We start from the raw sequence: 10,780 nt of genomic DNA on the forward strand, positions 1-10,780 counted from the left end.
CAATTGACTATTTCGGCTGGAAATTCTATTTTTCACCTCACATTTTGCAAAAATTTTATTTTTAAAGTTTTTTTTGTTTGCTTAATTTATCACAATTATAGTAATGTCAACTTTTATAGCTCCACGTTGAAAAAATACAATTATCCTGCTGATTCTCTTGATAATGTTTGTAATTTTTGGGCTGACATAGCCATAATAGATTTTCACTTTTTTCGCCGGCGCTTTTCGGCGTTTTGCGCGTTTTATTTGCGCTGGCGCGCTTGGAAAAGGGGCGCAAAGCGACCGGGCGGCAATCTCGCGCGCCACCACTGCCGCTCTTGGGGTGTCGTCGTGATAAACACATTTCCCATTTGCGCCGGACGCGTATAGATTACATCAACAAATACAGCCGATTTTTTTTCATGGCAAAATGTGAGAAATCCCAAATTTCAAGAAGATAAAAATTGTAGAAATACAGTACGTTTAAAAACATTTAAAAAAAAGTATACCTCAGCAAAATAAACATTTTATTTTGACATTTATACAGTTAAAGATTTTTTTCTGTTTGAACTTTGCTATGAAAAATATAAATTCTTATACGCTTTCATTGGAAAGAGGTTACGCTGGCACGCTGTCATGATGACACGGTCCCGAGCGTCGAGATTCATCTGCGCCATTTATTCGAGTTCGAGTTCGAGTCGAGGGCGGCGAGCGACGGCCACCACTCGGTCTTCTGCGACCTAGCCCTCGACGGCAGATAGACGACAATCGTAAATCATACGAACGGCGAAGGTGCGCGCGGAAATAACCGCAGTAAACTAAAAGAAACGGAAGGATGAGTGCCTGCAAACCATCAACTAAACCCTCTGACAAAACACCATTAAAAAAAACGCCAGAAAATTTTTCAATAAACTAAAACCATTTCTAACTAGATTTTTTTTGTGTCTTGAATTTAAAGAGATTAAAAGGTTTTTAAACGTCTGGAATGCATTTTCGTGTGTAATTTTATTTTCGTTGCTCATAAATAAGTCTGGAGACATTATGAGTGCGTTAATGAAATACGATATGTTCGAAACGAACATGAGGGAACCAAAATAACTACCTTAAATCTACTTAAACCATTTTGGAGTATATTTAGCGCCGAAATTACTAGTTTATTTGTCTAAAAATTGTATTTACTGAATTAGTACTTCAAAGAACTGCACACAACAAGTTAACAAGTTAACACATCGCAGGTAAATACTTAAATATTTATTTAAACATTGGAATCGCCCCACATCTAGTTTTAGTAGCGTGCACGGAGTAGAAAATGTCAAGCGGTCAAAGCATCCAAACGTGCTGTGAAGCCTGTGCCGCAATGTGAACACCGCCAAGAATTTGTTTGTAGGTAGCTTCCGCAGGTTCTTTCCTGGAGCGATAACTACAGACGTTTAATTTAAGTACAGTTTACGGTTGACTTTCACCGCCACTGCCACTGACATTTATAAAAAGAACATTGAAAGGAATAAGTGCGCACGGGCACGAAAATAAAGCATTTTGCTCCCTGCTCCCCAGCGTGAAACACGAAATGTAAGTCAAACTTGGCGCACGCAAACAACTCGCCAGCACAAAGAGGAAGAGTTGCGGCGCGGACAAAAATAGACGTGGAGTTGACACGGACAGGGAATTGAAGAAAATAGCCGTGATGATTGACTTAATGAGTGAAAACAAACACGAATTTTTCAAGCAAACAACAAAATTTTACAAGTAGAGACATCTATAGTCAAATAGGTGTCAAAATTGTACTTCAATTGTAGCAATATGTGGCTATTATATATCACAGACTAAATATGTATGTAAAATGTGTGAAATGGCAAATGAAGCGTGAGCTTTCATATCCGCCTTTGAAAGCTCAAAGCTCAAAGACAGAACGCAATATATATTGTCGCAAAGCAGATGACGTGCGCGCAACATTCGCACAATGTCTGTCAATCCCACATTCGGCGCGTGATAGATATTGCCGAACGACTATCCATCGACTGCCGCCGTTTGCAGTGCGCTTCTTCTATCCCATCAACGACGATATTGTCTGCAGGCACAAAAGATATCAAATTGTATTCATCCAGTGAACATAAATTCAACCCAATAGTTCTAGGCCATTTATTTTAAATATTTAAATTCAATTTTCCATCCGCTGCTAATATTCCTATTTTTGTTTACCAACATTGTTGGAGTGTTTGTAAGATTTATGATGAATGTGAAATTTATGTGATTTTCCTGTTAACTCCTGAAACTCGTGATTCAGAACGAAGCGATGAGTTTTCATTAAGTTCTTGGTCGTCAGAGGAAATTCACATTAGAGTTGAGTTTAAGTGCAAAGTACACACTACTCCAGGTCGAAGTCGTGCGAAGAAAGTTATAAAATTCATACAATATGCATGTAACGTGCCGGCTTATTTAGCACTTAGATAACGCCAGTCGTGGAAACACGAATTGAAATTGGAATGGTTACATTTTCTTACAATTTGCACATCGCACAAATTGCACATATTAGAACTGGTATTGTTGCTACGTTGAAAATTTCATTCAATTTGCTCCAGGGGTCTTCAAGTTATACGATTTTTTTTTGGCCTCCTAGTTCAATTTTAATATTAAAATTCGTCGTGCGCAGCGGAATTGAATTTAAAATTGAAACTAGACGTGAACCACGTGGCATTATTACACTTATTACGCTTGCAACGGCGAAGTGGCACATTCGGAACCGCAATTAATCACGATCGTTAAAGCCCTAAAGCGCACCGAAGGCAGACCAGCAGCATATGCCACCACGAGAAGATTCCTGACAGACCTAAGTAGAGGTTTCTAGAGTTTGCATCATTTGGCCTGTAGAATAAGTGATGTACAGACACGGACCGCGTTCAATAAGTTTTGCAGCACTAAAATAAAGACAAATAAATGTAAAGCTTAGTTTACCCGTATCAATAATTTATTTTACTATAGGCAACCTACTTTATAATATTTGAGTGTGGAATTTGTCTATATTAATCTTGAAAATCAACGTTTAAGCCAGTTCGGCTCGTCAATATTAAGTCAAGCTGTTTCTTGTCGTTCACGTCCTCGACCCGGGTCCTGACTGTTCGGTGCGTGCCTATCCCGAGGCGATGTTTAAAACTTTTCAACTTTCATTAACCAGAGCAAACCTATACGCTCACGCTCTGGCTGCATCAACAGCGGTGCTGAGCCAATATCCGAGCATGCTTTAACGCCGTCCCTAACTTTTCTGGTCCCGACGCCGGCGATACACACATGCAAAAAGTAAATTTGATTAGTTCGCCCAACTTTTTTTGCTATTTAATGAGACGCCTATTATGTGCGTTAATACACCCACGTCTGAGCAACAAAAAAAAGTTTAATATACTTTTTCGTTTTAATTTTCCAACAAAAGTGTGTAATCAAACGGAATTCATTTAATAAAAGTATGCTGTAACTTTTGAGTGCCACTTATTTATTAATTAATAATTAATTAAGCAATTACCGAGCGTGTTTAATGATTGTGCACTTGTACACGCAGACATATCAATTAGCTAATAGAGAATAGAGAACAAATGATTAAATGTGAAGTTGATAGACTACAATCTGACAACCTATAATTTTATTTGCTCGTTTGCTCTTGTAATCGACGCAAACATGTAAAGTCTTCAAGTTGCTAGGAGTGAGAAGTGTGAGAATAATAAGGCGGAGAAAAGACGATAACTAATATTAATGACACTCATCTAACATTTGCAGTTGGTAGCAATTATTTTGATCATAATACTTAGATGTATATTCATTTAATTAAGCAATTAGTATAAACATTTGTAGTCTTTTATTATAATTGAAGTTAATGACTATTTTTTGTGTTATTGCGCGTGTAAAGCTAAAAAAAGGATCAAATGTTTGCAATTGCACTTTAATAATTGAATTTTGCATTTGTTTTGCGAATATGTCAACCGAAATGTTAAAAAATATAAATTTGTTTTTTATTTTAGACAGACGTAGTAATTTTATAACAAAACAAATTATTTCCAGTAATTTAAAAGCACTCTTGTGCAATGTAACAATATACTGCGGCGAAAACTAAAGCACAAAAGTACCAAAGCAAAGCACCGCGTGTATTATTGATTTTTTTTATTTTCATGTAATTTTCTTGTGCGCAAACACAGCACAGCGCTAACATTTATACACGGTCACTCATAATTCGAACAAAAACGCGTAAAAACTGATTCTAAGCCTACAGTTACTCATTTGTGCAAAAAAACCTAACAAAAAATGTTACATGTTGACTTCTTTAGCATTGTGCTTATTACTTCTGGGACGTGCTTTGAACGCAGACAGTTTGTCATCCAAATCCGTGTTTAATACCAGGATGATGTCGCTTTGTGCATAATAAACACGAGGATATTCTTTATTATCATACACCTGCTAACCTGGTGTCCAGTGGCTTTTCCGGTTTTTAGCCTTTTCCACTCGTTTTTATGTAAATTAGCGTATTAGGACATGCTCACTCACTCGTGTGCGAAACTGTCCGGCTTTCCATCTGCAAACGTGCGCAGAAAAATATATACATTATGAACAAACCGCGACAACCTCGAAAGCTCGACAAGCCAACAGTCACGAAGCGAACATCCTGTTTGGGTTAGCGTTTCCTTTGCGAGCAATTTTTTCGCCCCCTCGACTTTCCTTTGCGGTCGTATTCGTCGCCAGGACGCGGAATAACACGAATTACGTTGGTAGATCGTGCGGCCGGCTTTTGTTTTCCCCACGACAACTTCTGGCAAATTCGAAGCTAATCCGACAATATTCCGTCTAATTAGATAATTAGCTTTGTCTAGAACACGCCGTAATCGCTGCAATTTCGATGTAATTTGTCGAAATTCTTATCTCGTCGTTGTCCACTTTTGTTTCTAATCGCATTTGACGGTGTACACTCGTGATGAAAACAAAATGGCACTCGAAAAAATAACCTATCCAAAACGCAAATATATTTATCGACGTTTTGATATCCCTAGAGCAATTATTCTTCATTATCCATCATTATCCAATTGGAAATTGATACTAATGACCTACAAACAACGTTCCACCGTGAAGGGAACGCACGGTAATTTGTCGTTTGCGTTTTGTTTACTGCCGAATATCATGTGTTGACGAGCGGAAAAAAATGAAAACCAACATGGGAAGTGACCCAACTTCAAACGTATTCGAACAAAAATGTTAACTTTTGATTAATTCCGGTTGTTGTGTCAGGGATGTCCATCTGCAATTTAGCCGCGCGGTTGATTTAATATAACACAACATGGCGCCGAGTGTGATTCCCCCGTTTGCGCGTCGCAATCAATCATGGCAGGCTCACCGCGCGTCCAATGCATAGAAAATCAGATTAAAACGCGTGCATCGCCGATACGCGCGCTGCGATCGCGATTGCTCGACAGCAGCAACATGTATCACAGTATTATTGCTTTATGGCTGACGGGTGCCGGCAAATTAAATGCAAGGTCGGCGGACACTCGATATATGAATCAAATCAATTCGGCACGCGCACGCACCAAACAAAACAACTCATCCGTGTACAGAAATGTAATAGAAAATGCGTCATTCCGACGCATCAGTGAATTCATTAAAACTTGTTTGTGAGGCGTGGCTCCAATAACAAATTAATTGTTTTTAATGTACTTATTTGCGTGAGTTTTATATTGTTTATTTTTTTGGTGTTTGAAGAGTCCCAAGTCTCGACCTTCAAGTGTTTCCTTTCACTTTGCCGCCGGCAGCGAATTTTCATTTATTCCACACTTTGAAGTGCTTTCCTCGCTCGTCAGGTTTCATCACTCGCGACATTTGTTACTCGCGCGCATTTTCTTCCGTTCTTGCTGGATTTTCCACTTTCCCACAGGTTTTGCTTCCATTTCGGTTTCATCTCCATTCCATCAGCCGTCTTTGTTTTTCAGGCAGCGCGTTTTGTTTATATACGTTTGAAAGTATTTTCCTTGGTTGCGTCTTCGGCTCTTCGGCATTCGTTTGTTTCCCATCCATCTGGGGTGTCACGCACACTTTATAAAGTATTCATAAACACCTGCTTCTAACGCATAAAAAAGTGCCAAAATATGTGCGCCTCCGAGTGTGTGCTAAGCGAAGAATAAGCAGGCTTGCAAACTAGGGGGCTGAGGAATGAAAAACTGGTAGCGAAAAAAATTCGAGATGAATGTGTGTGTTTTACGCGTTTGTCTCGCTTAGGAAAGGATGTTCAACACGTCTCAACACTTACAGAGCTTTCTCCTTAGGGATAGCCAACACTCCACATACAAATACTGGAGAAAACTGTATGTAAATATTTTATTCCATATAATTTTAACACAGTGCACGGCTTGGGTTAATAAAATAAAATATATGCAATCCAATATACAAAAACCATTAAAACTTTAGCGGCGCAACCCAAAACACTAAAACCCATTTCCGCACTCTAGAATAATGCTTTAATGTCCAGCTGTTTTCAAATATTTGTTCACGTTAATGCGTTAATGTATAGTTCGAGCTATTCATAATTTCAGGATTGCTGGGGACGCCCGAAATAGTCGCAATAATCTCAAATGCCGTAATTGTTTGGAAACACATTGTAAACGCGTTACAGTCGCATGTCGCAAGTTGTGGCATTTTGTTTGTGTCCTCCTTCTTCTTTCACCCCCAGCGTCGAGAACACCGGTGTCGAACGAAATAGTTTTCAATTTTCAGTAGCAGGAGCCAACGGTCGCCGTGGCCCGGACAAACCGTTTAAACAATAATCATTTCATTGCTGGACCCAGCGCACAAATTTCGAACATTATTTTCACATACAATGTGTTTGACAACTTTAATACTACAAACATCTACTAATGTTTTTGTATCGTTTGGGTGTTTGTGCCGCCATCTAACGGACAATAGCTTCAAACACGTTTTGGTTGGAGCATTCGCTTCCGGCAACGGCTGCTCAAGACCCTAATTTAAAACATCAAGCAAAACCAGCGCCACTTTTGAGGCTGCCACAGTTTGCTGAGACTCGTAAACGAAATGAACGAACGCAAACGCAAAACTGCCGCAATACGTTTCCGCGCAATCAAGTTAATTTTACGATGCGAACGGATGCCAGCGACGGGCGCGACAGACGCCGACAAACAGTAGGCGATCGCATTAATTTATAATATCGCGTCGCGCGGATTAACCCGCATCTTCATTAGTGCTCGTATTAACATGACCTAACGCGATTGCGTAACTTAATTAGCTCAAACATGATATAAGTATATAAGTTTGCATTTTATAAAAACTTGTAAAAAGCTTCATTTTGAAGCGACACTAACGCTATCCGAAAAACATTTATTACTTATTGTAAAACTACTCGAGGTATTTAAATAATGCATAGTTACATCCATATTGTCATTGAATATTTGCTAATGCAGTGCGTTTCATTCTTTCGTAGAAATTCCTGTTTTAATTAAATTGCATTTAAGCTTAAAATGCATTTTCTTTAAAAATTGTGGAATTAAATCACATAAAAATAGTTTTGAAATGAAATTCCCCATTTTATAAGTATAATGGATATGCAAACTTTCAGTATTTTAAAAATGCATACCACAGTAAACCGCGCATTTAAGATAAAGTCCTCAGATGTTTTATATTTATAAATTCTTATCTTAATGTTCGATCGCAATTCGATAAAACTTTTAATTGTAATTTAATATTTGTAATTTTATTTTTGTTCAAGTTATGTGTGAAAAAACCTCTCAGATACATTTTGTTATTAATCCCCTTTCACTTCACTCACTTGTTTGTAGTTTGTAGATGATTTTAATGAACGCAATATCAAAGCGGATTTTTTACGCATCCCTCTTGAGTACTGCTTGTAACGCCCTAGGTACTTTGTGTAGGTGGGTTGTAATAGGAGATTTTTTTAATTAATCCATCACATAATTACGGTTTGGTTGAATTGCTGGAGCACGCGTGTTATCATGTTCAACCCCACGTTGCGGCTGGCGCAGAATTAATTTGTTTGCATTGGCATTCCGCATTCCGCATACAACATTCAGCGATCAGCCTGGGACTACACACCTCGGTTATCCTTTGCTATCCCACGAAAGCCGTTAGCTAAACATACACGAAACATCCTTCGGCACGAAGTAAGGGAGCATGCAATAAACAGAGAAGAGCGAAGGCGTAGGCGGAGAATAAAAGATAGAGGTCATATGCTAAAGGAGGAACGTGATTGAAGCATGTTTCCATCGGCCGTGTTATAGGTTATCATCGGCAATCTATATGCGATTCATGTTGACGCCATCTATGTGTTAGTAGCTCGTAACATCAACAATAGAATTGATATCAGGATTAACTTTGAAATCATTAATAATTTGAGCAGCAACCAAGTCAATATTGACGTTATACGCGGTTATTTGCGGTACAAAACGTAAGATGAAAAAATGGTCGGAATTGAAGTCGCGACTTGAGTTAATCGCGCGCTGCTTATATCTTATATCTCGTCGTAGAATTGGCAAAATGGCGAAAACTCCACGCCAGCGAATTGCGAATTGAATAGCGAGGATTCGTCGCTAGGAAGCTCGAAAGCGCCACAAAGCCAAGAATTCCGCGACAAAAAAACGCAGCTGGAAGGAAAACGCTGTCAGTTTGCAGAAATCGCGCAAAGTGCAAGAAATGCAAGAAAGTTAGAAGATACAAAGAGTGCAGAGAGTGCAAGAAATGGGAGTACAAGAAACCGAGGAGTAGCAAAGAGTTCCGCCAAGTGATCCAAAAAGTTTCGAGCACCATGGAATTGTTAGACAGCCTCGAGCAACCATTGCACAAATTCGCCAAAAGGAGATTTTCGTGGGTAAAAAGTTGCAAACTACAATTACATGAAAATTAGGCACAGATAACGCTGAAAGAGAATTGAGTTGCATTAAAAGACTAGCGAAGTGAAACGCATCATTTTATTCTAGTTAATTTTAAAGTGATTTTTAGTTTCTTTTTGCAATAACAAACGATATTATATAGGTAATAGATTTGAAATGTTAGGAAAGTAGAAAAATTCATTTTTCTATGCCGAAGGCAGCCGGAACAAGCGGTAACAGCGGGAGTAGATGGTGATACCACTAAAGTCTAAAGTTTGTCGACTTCAACTTTGCACTTTTTCATCTTCACGACTTTTTTTTGCCAAATAAAGTGTTTACCACTTTGTCATCTTTGTCACCTTACTTTGCTATCGTTTTATCACTTCAAATGCCTTCGAAAAGTTGTATAATTTAGTAACCATGATGAAATTTTTTGCGATTTATAAGAAAAGAACTTTATTCGCAGATTTTCGCATAAGCAGAAAAGCAAAATTTGTACGAAAAAAATGTGAAGACAAAATTATCAGAGGAAAAGTCAGCGAGGGAAATATAATAGAGACAAACTTTGTTAATTTCGTTAAGGCGGGTTTATCTACATCTTTGCCATTTGACTTTCTTCTTTCTATTCTTTGGCATACTGACTTGATATGCGACCTTTTTTTTCGGCAAGATTCCGCGATTCGCAATGAATTGGCAGGAGCGGAGAAAAACGACGCGGAGGATGATAACGACAGTCCAACTCCCTTGGTGTTCTTGGAGCTGCGTTGAAGAAATGTGAAATATGTGAAATATGGCCGAAAACGCAACTTGCAAAAAATCACCAGATACTACGACTCTCTCGCTGGCACGCTGTTATCAGCAGAAAAAGAAAAACTCACAAACTCGCCAACTTGCAGCAACAGAAGTAGAACGTTGGCAGAAGAAAAGACAAATGGAAATATTGTCTTTGTACTACAAGTAAAACAAACAAAAAAATAAAGAAATATTTTACCTGATTTTATTGTTGTGAAAGTGTTGATAAACTAATTTCCATTAATGTTTAATAAAAGTTGATGACACAAAGTTTTGTTTCACTTGTTATCAAATAAGAAATACGCTAATATTCATCAAATTCGTTGTCACACACATTTTAATATAATTTTATCAACACAGCACAATCTTTGTTCGTTGATGCAGCTTCTTTAACCCAAATAATCCATGGTAATTAAAACGGTCACATTGTGGCACATTCAAAATTCACATAAAAACATGAAGCCGCGCTCTGCGGCGGGTGAAAGTGTATGCAAAATTTTGCCGCAACGCGTAAAACCGTCAGCACTCGTGGTCGATGCGTCGCGTTGCAGGGCGTCGTGACGCCTACGCGCGTCGCAGTCCGAACGTCGACTGGCGTCCCGTGACGAAAGCATTCCCGCGAAACGCGCGCGCCTCCCAAACGACGGCGGCTGCTCAGCCAGCGGAGGCGGCGGTCAAACACCGCATTTGCCGCGTGCAATGCGCTTGCGATGCACTTGCTTTCACGTTTATGCGTGCGTGCGTCAGGCTAAAAATATGACGGCTGGAATATGAAAAATGAAGTCATAAACTCTGGAATTAGGAAACGCACAAGTAATATATATTAAATATGTTGCATGTAAACACAAAAAAAAATCAAAAAGTTTTAAAACTTTTTGAATTAATTAATAAATTAATTAAAATTGTTGTTTAATAAACATAAATTCGAATGACATTTTCGCTCGTATATCACTCTCAATTTCGTTCGTCTCAGCACGTCGTGTCTTATTTCATCCGTTTCGCCCAGTGGACCTGGACGCGAGCGATTTCAATCATTAATCATTTCCGGTTTTAAGAAGGAAGTGACGCAGTGCGCGCCTAATTGCCTATGAAAATAAAATAGGGACCAGTCGTTGTGATTGCCTCAGTTTACTCATCTTAAACTC

General features: G+C 38.8%; 1 protein-coding gene across 1 annotated transcript in view; it reads right to left on the minus strand.

Moving 5' to 3' along the window:
• Positions 1–10,210, minus strand: part of LOC135800201 (protein artichoke) — a 50,188-nt gene extending 39,978 nt beyond the window's left edge. Inside the window, exon 1 of the mRNA XM_065313363.1 lies at positions 9,835–10,210. The gene's annotated coding sequence lies outside the window, so the exon portion shown is untranslated. The remainder of the gene's footprint in view (positions 1–9,834) is intronic.
• Between the last annotated feature and the right edge of the window lie 570 nt (positions 10,211–10,780).

This window comes from Atheta coriaria, unplaced genomic scaffold (genome assembly GCF_025399875.1).
Source record: "Atheta coriaria isolate IRGN ID8LTWV9N9 unplaced genomic scaffold, Caltech_Dcor_3.1 hic_scaffold_10_pilon, whole genome shotgun sequence".
NCBI lineage: Eukaryota > Metazoa > Arthropoda > Insecta > Coleoptera > Staphylinidae > Dalotia > Dalotia coriaria.